The 14,264-nt window shown below is 41.7% G+C and overlaps 1 protein-coding gene across 8 annotated transcripts in view; it reads right to left on the reverse strand.

The window, feature by feature from the left end:
- The window catches only part of ST3GAL3 (ST3 beta-galactoside alpha-2,3-sialyltransferase 3), a 193,999-nt gene that overhangs the window by 77,145 nt on the left and 102,590 nt on the right, over positions 1-14,264 (reverse strand). The window lies entirely within an intron of this gene.

A 14,264-nucleotide genomic window follows, 5' to 3' on the forward strand; every position in this document is an offset into this window, starting at 1 on the left:
ACACCAGCCAGGGCTAAATAAAAAGAATTTTTTAAATGTTTATGCTCTACCCTGGCCAGGTGGTTCAGTTGGTTGCGGCGTCATCCCACCCACTAAAAGGTTGTGGATTCGATCTCTGGTCAAGGCACATACCTAGGTTGCAGGTTTGATTCCTGGTTGAGGCACACATGGGAGGCAACCGATCAATGGTTCTCCCTCCCTCCCTCCCTCTCTATGATCAATAAACGTATTTTCAGGTGAGATTTAAAATTTTATTAAAAAAATGTTTATGGTGCAATGGGTTGCTGTGTAGTATATGCTCATTCTCCCCTGCTATTAGGGATATCTAGGGGTAAAGTTTCAGAAGGGCATCTGAGTATTCCATTTTGGTTTCTGCCCTCACGGAGCTGCACTCCAGTAAACAAGACAGGTAAGTCAATGGAAGTATAGGTACAACCACAGTCATGCACAGGGTGTGTGAGGATGGAGATGACACAACTGCAGTGGCCTGGGAGACTAGGCAGGCATCTTGAGTGGGTGACGTCCAGAAAAGAGGTTGGATGGGCATTTTCAGCAGAGGACACAACGCAGGCAAAGGCCCAAAGAGGGCCCAGTATATTTGAGAAACTGCAAATACTTCAGCACTGGCTGACGAAAGTGTGTGAGACCAGGTCATGGTCGGGATGCCCGGACTAGGAGTCTGCACTTTCTGCTGGAGGCAACAAGGAGTCACTGAAGGATTTTGAAGCAGAGGAAATGATGTGCCCAGAGCAAATGAGAAGGCCTGGATTGAGGGGTGATAGTGGGTATGGAGAGGAAGGAAAATGGTAAGAGATTTGGAAAGCAAAATAATAGGAAGTGGAGGATGTAACCACTATTATTTAGCAATAGCAGAGTTTTTGTTTTTGTTTTATTTTTGTACACTATTGTTAATCGTCAAACAACTTAGTATAATATGAACATGATACTACCCAGACCCACAGGGTAAGCAGCAGAAAGAATTTTGAATATAGAGCTTTCTAATTTCAAAGACTTTGGTTGTTTGTTTTCATAGGTAGTTAACAGACTTTAATTTTTAGATGTTTTATATTTACAGAGGCACTGAAATAGTTTAGAGTTCCCATACACTCCTTGACCCTCCCCAGAGTTTCCCCTATTATCAGTATCTTGCATTAATGTGGTTCATATGTGACAATTAAGGAACCAATACTGATGCATTATTATTAACTAAAGGTTACAGTTTACATTAAAATTCACTTGGTGTCGTAAGGTCTTGTGGATTTTGACAAAGTCATCATTTCCCCCTTCTTCCTTCCACCTGGTAACCACGTGTCCTTTCATGGTCTCCACGTTCCCCCATCATGATATAACACTGTTCCAGATACCATCTGTGATTCACCCCTTTGCTCCTTTTTTCCTTCCTCTGAACAACCTCTGATCTTTCCTTTCTCCTTAGTTTTTCCTCTTCCAGAATGTCACATAACTAAAAGCATATACTGTGGAGCATTTTCAGACTGGTTTCTTTCACTTAGCAATAGGCATTGAAGTTTCCTCCAGTCTTTTAATGGCTTGACAGTTCATTTCTTCCCTACTGTCTAAATAAACCACAATTTATTCATCCATTCACCTAATGAAAGACACCTTGATTACTTCTAGTTGTTGGCAAATAAGAATTTTTAAAGGTATTTAGACAAAAAGGCCTTTCTTACTGTACAGAGTGATGTGCAGCATCGGTGCAACAGTTTTTGTGTAGACATAACTTTTCAGCTCAATTGGGTAAACAGCTAGAAGAGTAACTGCTAAATCACAGACTAACTTTAGCTTAAAGGTGCTGCAACACTGTCTTCCGCAGTGGCTGAGCCGTCCCGCACTTCCGCCAGCCGTGAGAGAGAGACCCCCACAGCCTCACAGCCTCGCCAGCACCTGGTGTTGGTGTTTGGGCTTCGGCCGTTCTGACTGCTGTGTGGTGGTGTTCCACATTCTAATTGAAATTTCCGTAATGACATATGACATAAGCATCTTTCATAAATCATTTATCTTCTATATATCTTCTTTAGTGAGGTGTCTGTTAAGGTGTCAAACCCACTTTTTAATTGGCTTGACTGTTTTCTTATTGTTGAGTTTTGAGTTCTTGGTATATTTTGGATACAAGCCCTTTATTACACACGTGTTTTGCAAGTATTTTTTCCAGTATCTCTGACAGAACAAAAGTTTTACATTTTAATAAAGTCAAGGTATTAATTTTTTTCTTTCATGATTGCAACTTTAGTTTTGAATCTAAAAACTCATTGACAAAACCCAAGGTCACATAGATTTCCTCTTACTTTTACCTTCTATGTATTTTGCATTCAGGTCTATTTAAGTTCCATTTCAAGTTAATTTTTGTAAAAGGTCTAAGGTGAAAGGTTCAGTTTCTGCAAATGGTTGTCCAGTTGTTTCAGCACCACTTGTTGGAAAGACTATCCTTTCTTCCACCAAACTGTCTTTGCTCCTTTGTCAACTATCACTTGGCCACAGAGAGTCCCTGACTTATGCTGGTTCGACTAAGGATTTTCTGGCTTTACAATGGTGTAAAAGTGACACACTTTCAGCGGAAACCGTACTTCAGAGTTTGAATGTTTGATCTTTCCCCAGCCCAGCTACTTGCAGTGTGATGCCCTCTCACGATGCTGGGCGGCACCAGCAAGTGCAGCTGCCAGGTGATCCTCAGGGACACTGTGTCCGGGCACATCTGGGGCAGGCTGGGCTAAACGTCCATGTTTGGTAGGCTCGGGGTATCACACACATTTTTGACTTAAAATATTTTCAACTAACGATGGATTTATTGAGATGTGACCCCATCATAAGTTGAGAAGCACCTGTGTATTTGCCACGTCTACGTCTGTGCTCTCTGTGCTGTTCCATTGGTGTGTTTGTCTATTGTTTTAATGACACCATGGACAGAAATTTTAATTACTGCAGCATTATCGTAAGCCTAACGCCATGCAGCATCGGTCCTTCAACTTTGTTCTTCATTGGTATTACATGGCTCTTTTGGGTCTTCTGCCTTTCTATATAAACTATAAGTTTGTTGATATCCACAAAATAACATGCTGGGATTTTAATTGAGATTATGTTGAATCTACAGATCAAGTTGGGAAGCAATGATATTTAAACAATATTGAGTCTTCTAATCCATGAACAGGGAATATCTCTCCACTTTAGTTTTTCTTGCATCCTTTCATCAGTTTTGTAATTTTCTTTTTTTTTTTTTTTAATTTTATTTAGTTATTTTTCAAGTACAGTTTTTTGTCTATTTTTCCCATCCCAGCCTCCCCTGCCCCTTGCTCCCCCCCTCCCTCCCATTTCCTCCCCCCCTTAGTTCTCGTCCCTGTGTCCTTCCTATTTGTTCCTCCAAATCCCTCCCCCCTTTTCCCCTTAACTTCCCTTCCTTCTCCCCTCTGGTCACTATCCCCTTGTTCTCTATTTCAGTGTCTTTGTTTTTTGGGTTTTTTTTTTTTCTGCTTACTTGTTTGTTTTGTTGTTTAGCTTCCTGTTAAAGGTGAGATCATATGGTATTTGTCTTTCAGCACCTGGCCTATTTCACTCAGCATAATGCTTTCCAGTTCCATCCATGTTGTTGCAAAGGGTAGTAGCTCCTTCTTTCTCTCTGCAGCATAGAATTCCATTGTGTATATGTACCACAATTTTTGGATCCATTCATTTACTGATGGGCACCTAGGTTGCTTCCAACTCTTGGCTATTGTAAATTGTGCTGCTATGAACATTGTGGTGCATAGGTTCTTTGATATTGATGTTTTAGGATTCTTAGGATATAATCCTAGCAGTGGAATTGCTGGGTCAAAAGGCAGGTCGATTTTTATTTTTCTGAGAAAAATCCATACTGTTTTCCATAATGGTTGTACCAGTCTGCACTCCCACCAACAGTGAACTAAGGACCCCGTTTCCCCACAACCCCTCCAACATTTGTTGTTTGTTGCTTTGTTTATGATAGCCATCCTGACTGGTGTAAAGTGGTATCTCATTGTGGTTTTAATTTGCATCTCTCTGATAGCTAATGATATTGAGCATCTCTTCATGTGTCTCTGAATGTTCTGTATGTCCTCCTTGGAGAAGTGTTTGTTCAAGTCCTTTTCCCATTTTCTAATTGGGTTGGGTGTCTTCTTAGAGTGGAGTCGTGTAAGTTCTTTGTATATTTTAGAGATTAAACCTTTGTCTGAGGTATCATTGGCAAATATGTTTTCCCATACAGTTGGTTGTCTTGCTAATTTAATACTGTTTTCTTTAGCCATGCAGAAGCTTTTTATTTTGATGAGATCCCATTTGTTTATTCTTTCCTTTACATTCCTTGCTCTAGGGGACATATCAGTAAAGAAGTTGCTGCGTGAAATATCTGAGATTTTCTTGCCAATGTTCTCCTCTAGGACTTTAATGGTGTTATGACTTACATTTAAGTCTTTTATCCACCTTGAATTTATTTTGGTGTATGGTGTAAGTCTGTGCTCAAGTTTCATTTTTTTGCATGTAGCTGTCCAGTTCTCCCAATACCATTTGTTGAAGAGGCTATCTTTACTCCATTTTATGTTACTGCCCCCTTTGTCGAATATTAATTGACTGTAGAGAGTTGGGTTGATTTCTGGGCTCTCTGTTCTGTTCCATTGGTCTATGTGCCTATTTTTATGCCAGTACCAGGCTGTTTTGATTACAGTGGCCTTGTAATACAGTTTGATATCAGGTATTGTGATCCCCCTACTTTGTTCTTCTTTCTCAAAAGAGCAGCTGCTATTCGAGCTCGTTTATGGTTCCATATAAATTTTCGAAGTGTTTGTTCTATGTCTGTGAAATATGCCATTGGTACTTTAATAGGTATTGCATTGAATCTGTATATTGCTTTGGGTAGTATGGACATTTTGATAATGTTAATTCTTCCGATCCATGAACAAGGTATATGTTTCCATTTGTTTGTGTCTTCCTTGATTTCGTTCTTCAGGGCTGTGTAGTTTTCTGCATACAGGTTTTTTACCTCCTTGGTTAGGTTTATTCCCAGATATTTTATTTTTCTTTTTGCTATATCAAATGGGATTTTTTCTCTTTATTTCTGCTTCTGCTGATTCACTGTTGGTATACAAAAATGCCTTTGATTTCTGGATATTGACTTTATAACCAGCTGTTTTGCCAAACTCATCAATTAGTTTGAGGAGTTTTTGGGTAGAGTCTATAGGATTTTCCATGTACACTATCATGTCATCTGCAAACAGTGACAGTTTTGTTTCCTCCTTTCCTATTTGGATGCCTTTTATTTCCTTTTCTTGCCTGATCGCTGTGGCTAAAACTTCCAATACTATATTGAATAGAAGTGGTGAAAGTGGACAACCTTGTCTTGTTCCTGATCTTAGTGGAAAAGCTTTTAGTTTTTTCCCGTTGAGTATGATATTGGCTGTAGGTCTCTCATATATGGCCTTTATTATTTTGAGAAATGCTCCTTGTATTCCCACTTTGCTGAGTGTTTTTATCATAAATGGGTGTTGTACCTTATCGAAAGCTTTTTCTGCATCTATTAATATGATCATGTGATTTTTGTCTCTGCTTTTGTTTATATGATGTATTACATTTACTGATTTGCGAATATTGAACCATCCTTGCATTCCTGGGATGAATCCTACTTGATCATGGTGTATGATCTTTTTGATATGTTGTTGGATGCGATTTGCCAATATTTTGTTGAGGATTTTAGCATCTATGTTCATCAGCGATATTGGCCTGAAGTTTTCTTTCTTTGCTGTGTCTCTATCTGGTTTTGGAATTAAGATGATGCTGGCTTCATAAAAAGAATTTGGGAGTTTTCCATTCTTCTGAATTTTTTGAAATAGTCTGTGGAGAATAGGGGTTAGCTCTTCCTTAAATGCTTTGTAGAATTCTCCTGTGAAACCATCTGGTCCGGGGCTTTTGTGTGATGGGAGTTTTTTGATTACTGCTTCAATTTCTTTTGCTGTTATTGGTGAATTTAGATTTTCTGCTTCTTTTTCACTGAGTTTTGGAAGATTGTATTTTTCTAGAAATGTGTCCATTTCCCCTAGGTTTTCAAATTTCTTGGCATACAGTTCTTCATAGTAATTTCTTACAATCCCTTCTATTTCTGTGGTATCAGTTGTAATCTCTCCTTTTTCATTTCTGATTGTGTTTATTTGTGTCCTCTCTCTTCTTTTCTTGATGAGCCTACTTAAAGGCTTGTCTATTTTGTTTATCTTCTCAAAGAACCAACTCCTGGATTCATTGATCCTTAATTGTGCTTTTAGTTTCTATGTCATTTAATTCTGCTCTAATCTTGGTTATTTCCTTCCTTCTGCTTGCTCTGGGCTGTCTTTGTTGTTGTTCCTCAAGTTCTTGCAGGTGTAGGGTTAGGTTGTTTGTTTGAAATGTTTCTATATTCTTTAGGTAGGCCTGTATTGCTATAAACTTCCCTCTCAGGACTGCCTTCGCTGTGTCCCATAAGTTTTGGGTTGTTGTGCGATCATTTTCATTTGTTTCCAGAAATGTTTTGATTTCTTCCCTAATTTCATTCTTGACCCATTCATTGTTTAATAGCATACCATTCAGTCTCCATGTTTTTGGGTGCTTTGGGTTTTTTTCTTTGGGGTTGGTTTCTAATTTCAGTGCCTTGTGGTCAGAGAAGATGCTTGGTATGATTTCAATTTTCTTGAATTTGTTGAGGCTCCTTTTGTGTCCTATCATGTGGTCTATCTTTGAGAATGTTCCATGTACATTTGAAAAGAATGTGTATTTAGCTTCTTTGGGATGAAGGGCTCTATATATATCAGTTAAGTCCATTTCATCTAGGGTGTTGTTTAATGCCACAATATCTTTTTTATAATTTGTTTGGAAGATCTGTCCATTTTTGATAGTGGGGTGTTCAAATCCCCTACTATGATTGTGTTGCTGTCAATATCTTTCTTGAAGTCCTCTAAGATTTTCTTGATATATTTGGGTGCCCCTATGTTTGGTGCATATATGTTTACAATGTTAATGTCTTCTTGGTGGATTCTTCCCTTGAGTATAATGAAATGACCTTCTGGGTCTCTCTTTACAGCCTTTTTTTTGAAGTCTATTTTGTCTGATATGAGAATTGCTACCCCAGCTTTTTTTTCTTGTCCGTTTGCTTGGAAAACTTGTTTCCAGCCTTTCACTTTTAGTCTGTGATGGTCTTTTGTCCTGAGGTGAGTCTCTTGTAGGCAGCATATGTGTGGGTCATGCTTTCTTATCCATTGAGCTATTCTGTGTCTTTTGATTGGAGAATTTAATCCATTTACGTTTAAGGTTATTATTGATAGGTACTTATTCATTGCCATTTTTGTACCTGTGTTCCTCTCTGTCTCCCTCTTATCCTTCCTTCCCTTAAAGCAGTCCTTTTAGTATTTCTTGTAGAGCTGGTTTGGTGGAGGCATATTCTTTTAGACTTCTTTTGTCTTGGAAGCTCTTTATTTGGCCTTCTATCTTGATTGAGAGCCTTGCTGGGTAAAGTAGCCTTGGTTGTAGGCCTCTGGTTCTCATTACTTGAAATATTTCTTGCCATTCTCTTCTTGCTTGAAGTGTTTCCATTGAGAAGTCGGTAGCTAACCTTATTGGGGCTCCCTTGTATGTTATTTCTTTTTTCTCCCTTGCTGCCTTTAAGATTCTCTCTTTGTCTTGGAATTTTGCCATTTTGATGATGATGTGTCTTGAGGTGGGCCTCCTTGGGTTCCTCTTGATTGGGACTCTCTGTGATTCCTGGATTTGTGAGACTTTTTCTCTTATCAAATTAGGAAAATTTTCTCTCATTACTCGTTCAAATACGTTTTCTATCCCTTGTTCTTCTTCTTCTCCTTCTGGTATTCCTATTATTCGTATATTATTACGTTTCATATTGTCTTGCATTTCTCTTAATCCCTCTTCATTCATTCTGAGCCTCTTTTCATTTTCTTGCTCTTTCTGTGAGATGCTTTCTACCCTGTCCTCCAACTCACTAATCCTATCCTCCGCTTCATCTATCCTACTTTGGAAACTTTCTACTGTGTACTTCAATTTGGAAATTGTATTCTTCATTTCCTCTTGTCTCTTGCTGATGGTTTCCATTTCCTTTTTGATGTTGCTGTAGTTTGCAGAGAGATCATTATAATTTCCCTGTAGTTTCTGGTAGCTCACTGTGAGCTCTTTGAGCTCTTTGAACTTCGTAATAACCAGTGCTTTGAATTCACTGTCTGATAGTTGATCAGCGTCTATTTCATCTAACATTCTTTCTGAAGTTTCTGCTTTTTCTTTCATTTGGGGATTGTTTCTTTGTCTTCCCATTGTTTGAGACTCTTCTTGTTAGTCTCTGCTTCCAAAATTGATCTGTTCTGAAACACTGGTTTTATGGTGTAAACTTCTGTGGTATGTTCCTTGTGAAGTTCAGTGGTACAGACTCCTTGAAGTTTCTTGATGTTCTTCGTCTCCACCTACACTCACGCTGGTCCTCGCACTGGTCCCTGCGTTGGTCGCCTACCACTGCTGAATGTCCCGGCTCTAGTAGCCGCCTCCTCAAGCACCCAGGCCCGTTACTAGGGCAGTGGCACAGAGGCTGGGAATGTCCTGGCTCCCGTATCTGGCTCTCTCTGCCGCCCAGGGCCGTCACAGGGGCTTGGAGTGTCCTGGTTTCCGTACCTGACTTCCCCGGCGTCTAGTCCTGTCTCTATGGCAGTGGCACTGAGGCTTAGAAAGTCCCAACTCCCGTACCTGATTCCCCAGTGTCCAATCCCCTTGCTATGGCAGCAGCACAGGGGTTGTGACCCTCCCAGTTCCCGTAGAGAAATCCTCTGCCACCCCGGGCTGTCTCAGGGGTTTGGAGTGTCCAGGCTTCCGTACCTGACTCCCTGACGTCCAGTCCCGTCGCTATGGCAGCGGCACAGGATTTGAGAGCTTCCCGGCTCCCGTAGCTGGCTCCTCAGCTGCGTCACAGGGGTTTGGAGAGTCCTGGCTTCCGTACATGACTCCCCGGCGTCCAGTCCTGTCGCTATGGCAGCGGCCCAGGATTTGAGATCTTCCCGGCTCCCGTAGCCGTCTCCTCAGCTGCGTCACAGGGGTTTGGAGAGTCCCGGCTTCCATACCTGACTCCCTGGCGTCCAATCCCGTCGCTATGGCAGCGGCACAGGATTTGAGAGCTTCCCGGCTCCCGTAGCTGGCTCCTCAGCTGCGTCACAGGGGTTTGGAGAGTCCCGGCTTCCGTACCTGACTCCCCGGCGTCCAGTCCCGTCGCTATGGCAGCGACACAGGATTTGAGAGCTTCCCGGCTCCCGTAGCTGGCTCCTCAGGGTCCAGGAGTTTTGTAATTTTCCATATATATATATATATATATATATATATATGTATATATGTATATATATATTTTTTTGTGATCTGTTCTTTTTTTTCAATTTTTTAAAATTGATTATGCTGTTACAGTTGTTCTATTCCCCCTTCATTCCCCTCCACCCTACCCCCCCATCCCCACCATTACCCCCCTTTAGTTTATGACCATGTGTCTCAAGTCCTTTAGATTCTATATTTCCCATGCTATTCTTGCCCCCCCATCTATTTTCTATCTACTGTCTATGCTACTTATTTTCTGTACCTTCTCCCCCCATCTCCTCCTCCCACTCCCCTGTTGCTAACCCTCCTTGAGATTTTCATTTCTATGTTTCCACTCTTGATCTAGCTGTCCTTTTAGTTTGCTTTCGTTTTAGGTGTGGTTGTTAATAACTGTGAGTTTGTTGTCCTTTCACTGTTCATGTTTCTTTAACTTCTTTTTCTTAGATATGTCCCTTTAACATTTCATATAATAAGGGCTTGGTGATGATGAACTCCTTGAATTTGATCTTATCTGAGAAGCACCTTATCTGTCCTTCCATTCTAAATAAAAGTTTTGCTGGATAGAGCAATCTTGGTTGTAGGTCTTTGGATTTCATGACTTGGAATACCTCTTTCCAGCCCCTTCTTGCCTGTAAGGTCTCTTTTGAGAAATCTGCTGACAGTCTGATGGGGACTCCTTTGTAGGTGACTGTCCCCTTAGCTCTTGCTGCTTCTAGGATTCTCTCCTTCATTTTAATTTTGGCTAATGTAATTATGATGTGCCTTGGTGTGTTCCTTCTTGGGTCCAACTTCTTTGATACTCTCTGAGCTTCCTGGATTTCCTGGCTGTCTATTTCCTTTGCCAGCTTGGGGAAATTTTCCTTTATTATTTGTGCAAATAAGTTTTCCACTGGTAGCTGTGCCTTTCCCCTTTCTGGTACCCCTATAATTCGGATATTGGAGCGTTTAAAGATGTCCTGGAGGTTCCTAAGACTCTCCTCATTTCTTTGAATTCTTGCTTCCTGACTCTTTTCTGTTTGGCCATTATTTGCTTTCTTCTGGTCCACTCCATTGATTTGAGTCCCAGTTTCCTTTTCATTGCTATTGGTGTCCTGTGCAATTCCATTCATTTCAATTAGTTTCGCCTTCATATGTTTGTCTAATTTGTGGCTATAATCAACCAGTTCTGTGAGGATCCTGATGACCAGTGTTTTAACTGTGCGTCTGAGAGTTTTGCTATTTCTTCAGCGCTTAGGTCTATGGGCTCAGGGACTGTGAGAATTTGCGACATTTTTGGTCTGTTCGTGCCCTTTAAGTGTGAGAAGCGGCGCCTTGGACTCCCAGGTCGCTGGGTTGTGACGCTGTATGTGGGGGCGTGGTCAGAGCGGGGAAATGGCGGCGCCCTCTACTGCCGCTTGCCGCGGGTACTCCGGCCCCGGTCCAACCGCCCACTCCCTCGCCTGTCCCCACGCGGGCAAATAGGCGACCACAGTCAACACGCAGCACCGCTTCCCCGCTGTCTCCTCGCTCGGTCGCTCACTAGGTCCAACCCTGCGCCTGGATTCCGCGCCTGAGCCCGTCTGACCGAGTCCTCCTGTGCAACCCCGCTCCAGCAGCCACTGGTTTCGCCCCTTACTGGTCAGGCTGAAGAATTTGTTGTTAACGGACTTCCGAAAAGTTCAATTTTCCGTGTTCTGGCTGTGATTTCTGTTGCTAATATTTAGTTGTCCTTAAACTTGGTTGTGTGAGAAGGCACGGCACATCCACCTATACCTCCATCTTTGCGGAAGTCCATGTGTGTATATTTTGTTAGATGTATACCTAAGTACTTCCTTGTATGTGTTAGTGCACATAATACTGTTTTTAGTTTCAAATTCCAATTGTCCACTTGCTGCTACAAAAGCAACTGACTTTTGTAGATTAACCTTGTATCCTGCAACTTTGTTATAACTGCCAATTAGTTCCAGGAGTTTTTGCCAATTCTCGGGATTTCCTACACACAAAGGCATGTCATTTGTGAACAAAGACAGTTTTATTTCTTCCTTCCCAATCTACGCCTTTTCTTTCCTTACTGAATTAGTTAGAGCTTTCAGTATAATGTTGACTAGGAGTGGTGAAAGGGGACATTCTTGCCTTTCCCCAGTCTCAGGGGAAAAGCATCTAGTTTCTCATCTCTGCATGTGATGTAAGCTGTAGATGTTTCGTAGGTGTTCCTTATCAAATTGAGGGAGTTGCTCTCTGTGCTAGTTTGCTGAGAATTGTTTCCTAAAATACCACTGGAAGTGAGCTGTATCAAATGCTTATTCTGTTGATGTGATGGAACGCAGCAACTGACTTTCCAGTGTTGAACCAGCCGTGAGTACCTAGGCGAAGCCCACCTGGTTGTGGTGTGTGACTCTCCACAGTGTTGGACTCAGCACACTCACACGTGTTGAGGATTTCTGTACTGTGTGCAGGACAGATACGGCACACAGGAGTCCTGTGGTACCCCTTCCTCACGACTCTTTACCTGGTTTTGGTTTTAAGGTAAGGTCGGGAAGTGTTCCCTCCGCTTCTATCTCCTGGAGAAGACTGTAGAGGACTGCTATCACCTTTTCCTCAAATGTTCGATAGAACCAGTGAAACCGTCTGCACCTGGCGCTTTCTGTGCTGGAAGGTTACTCATCATGGAATCAATCTCTTTAACAGATGTAAGCCTATTAAATTATCTATTTCTTCCTGTGTAAGTTTTGGTAGTTTGTGTTTTCCAAGGAATTGGCCCATTGCATCTAAGTTATAAAACTTGTGGGTATAAAGTTGTTCATAATATTCGTTTACTGTCCAAGGGATCAGTACTGAAAATCCCTTTTTCATTTCTGATATTAGTAATTTGTATCATCTCTTTTTTCTTGGATAGCCCAACTAGACGTTTTTCAACTTTATATTTTCAAAGAACCAGCTTTTAGCCTTACTGCTTTTCTTTACTGACCTCTGCTCTTCACTTCTGCGACAGCCTCTCAGGTACCACGTCCCTTTCTACTCCTGCTCCCCTCCAATCGACCTGCCTTCCTGCAGCTAAAGTCATTTCCTACAGGTCAAAGCACTGTTTTCTACCTGCTTAAAACACTTCAGTGGTGTTTTCTGCCCTCAAGATGAAGTCCGACTTTCTTACTGTTCTCTCTACATCCCTGCAAGACTTGGCCTGCCCCTTCCTCCAGACTCACCACCATGTTTCACCTTCGGACCTCCTGGAATTTTGGCAGCACAGAAAAGACAGATACTCAGTGTCTACACAGATATGCATTTCAATTGTAGATAAGGAAGAGACACTTAAGGCCAACTGAATGTACAGGAAACTCTTCAACTGATTCAGATTTCAAGAAAAAAACTAAAGAAAAAGCTTTAGTAATTTTTGGTAGCCAAAAATTAATATTAAATGGCTTTTTTAAAGTTGTGTTTTAGCCCTGGCTGGTGTAGCTCAGTGGACTGAGCACGGGCCTGTGAAGCGAAGGGTCGCTGGTTCAATTCCCAGTCAGGGCACATGCCTGGGTTGCAGGTGAGGTCCCCAGTAGGGGACACATGAAAGGCAACCACACATTGATGTTTCTCTCCCACTCTTTCTCCTTCCCTTCCCCTCTCTTTAAAAATAAATAAATAAATAAAGTATTTTTTAAAACTGTGTTTTAGAAACCTAGAGATAATAATGAAAACATGAAAAATTACAGTAAAAAAGCACATCCAAATATATATTTTTCACTGTAAAGGAATATCAGGATAGTCCAGGAAGTGTAAACCCAATAGGAAAAACGCACCCGCAATCCCGCCATCATAACGACTATCACATTCTGCAGTACTTACTACGCTGTTTTCGGCTAAGATCGAGTGACAGGCTTGAAGGCGCTACTCCCAGGGCTCTCAGCCCTGCCATGTTAAACCCCCTGGAGGATCTCGTAAACACTCAGGCACCCGAGCCTGATTCCTGACGGCGAGGTCCCGGGTTGAGAAACACTGTATGTAGACATACTCCTATGTGCAGGCAGGGACCTTACCTCAAAGGTGAGTTTATTCTTGGTATCAGTCACCTCGGAAAGCGGAGAGTTCCTCAGACAGGAAATGGAGTCTTTTAGAACAATGCTGCTCAATTTAAGTGCGTATCAGACTCACCTGGGGAGCTTTAACAACCCCAGCACCCAGTCTCCTTCTCCACCCAATGACCACCACACTGAGAGCGCCAGGTGAGCTGCAGAGTGAGAATTTGGCTTTTGGGGTCCTGGTCACCCAGGTATCAAGGTGTCTAGGAAGAAGTCTTTGAACAGTGGATTGTGGAACAGTCTAGAAGTTATGAAGCAAAGAACCCAATCAAACCCTGCCAGGCTGTGCTGTCCTGTTGTGAACTCAGTATGGCCCTGGCTTGAGTGACCCATACAACAAACAAAACTCTATTTTGCAAACCACACTATTTCTTTGGCTTCTTATACTCTCAGGGCTTTTTTAAATATTAAATTTATTGGCGTGACACTGGTTAATAAACTCTCAGGGTTTATTCCCTTATTGTCCTTTTTTAATCTTTACTGAAATATTTTGAGCTTTGCTTAGAGGAACTGAAAAAGTGTTTTTCTTTTTGTTTGCTTTATTGCTGTTTTTCCCCCTCTCTTTTTAAAGCATAAAGAGAACATGTGTTCACTGTAAATGTGATGGAGGCAGAATCTCTTGAAGTGAGACAGCCTCCAGGAGATGGTGACACTCAGAGTTAAAGACAGTCCTTGTCACTGCACTTCCCAGTCCCCCCAAATCTTCCAATACTGATACTTGGGGGACTAGGGTTTGTTTATCAAAGATGGCACTATTCTTTCTTATATCCTCTTCCTCTGTCCTTATTGACTTAAAAAGCACTTACTGAACATCTACTATGCACCACAAACACTATACTAGACACTGGGAATCCATCTGTGAGCAGGACATTCATA

The sequence above is a fragment of the Artibeus jamaicensis genome, unplaced genomic scaffold (assembly GCF_021234435.1).
Source record: "Artibeus jamaicensis isolate MK-2021 breed Jamaican fruit bat unplaced genomic scaffold, CSHL_Jam_final scaffold_847, whole genome shotgun sequence".
NCBI classification, from domain to species: Eukaryota; Metazoa; Chordata; class Mammalia; order Chiroptera; family Phyllostomidae; genus Artibeus; species Artibeus jamaicensis.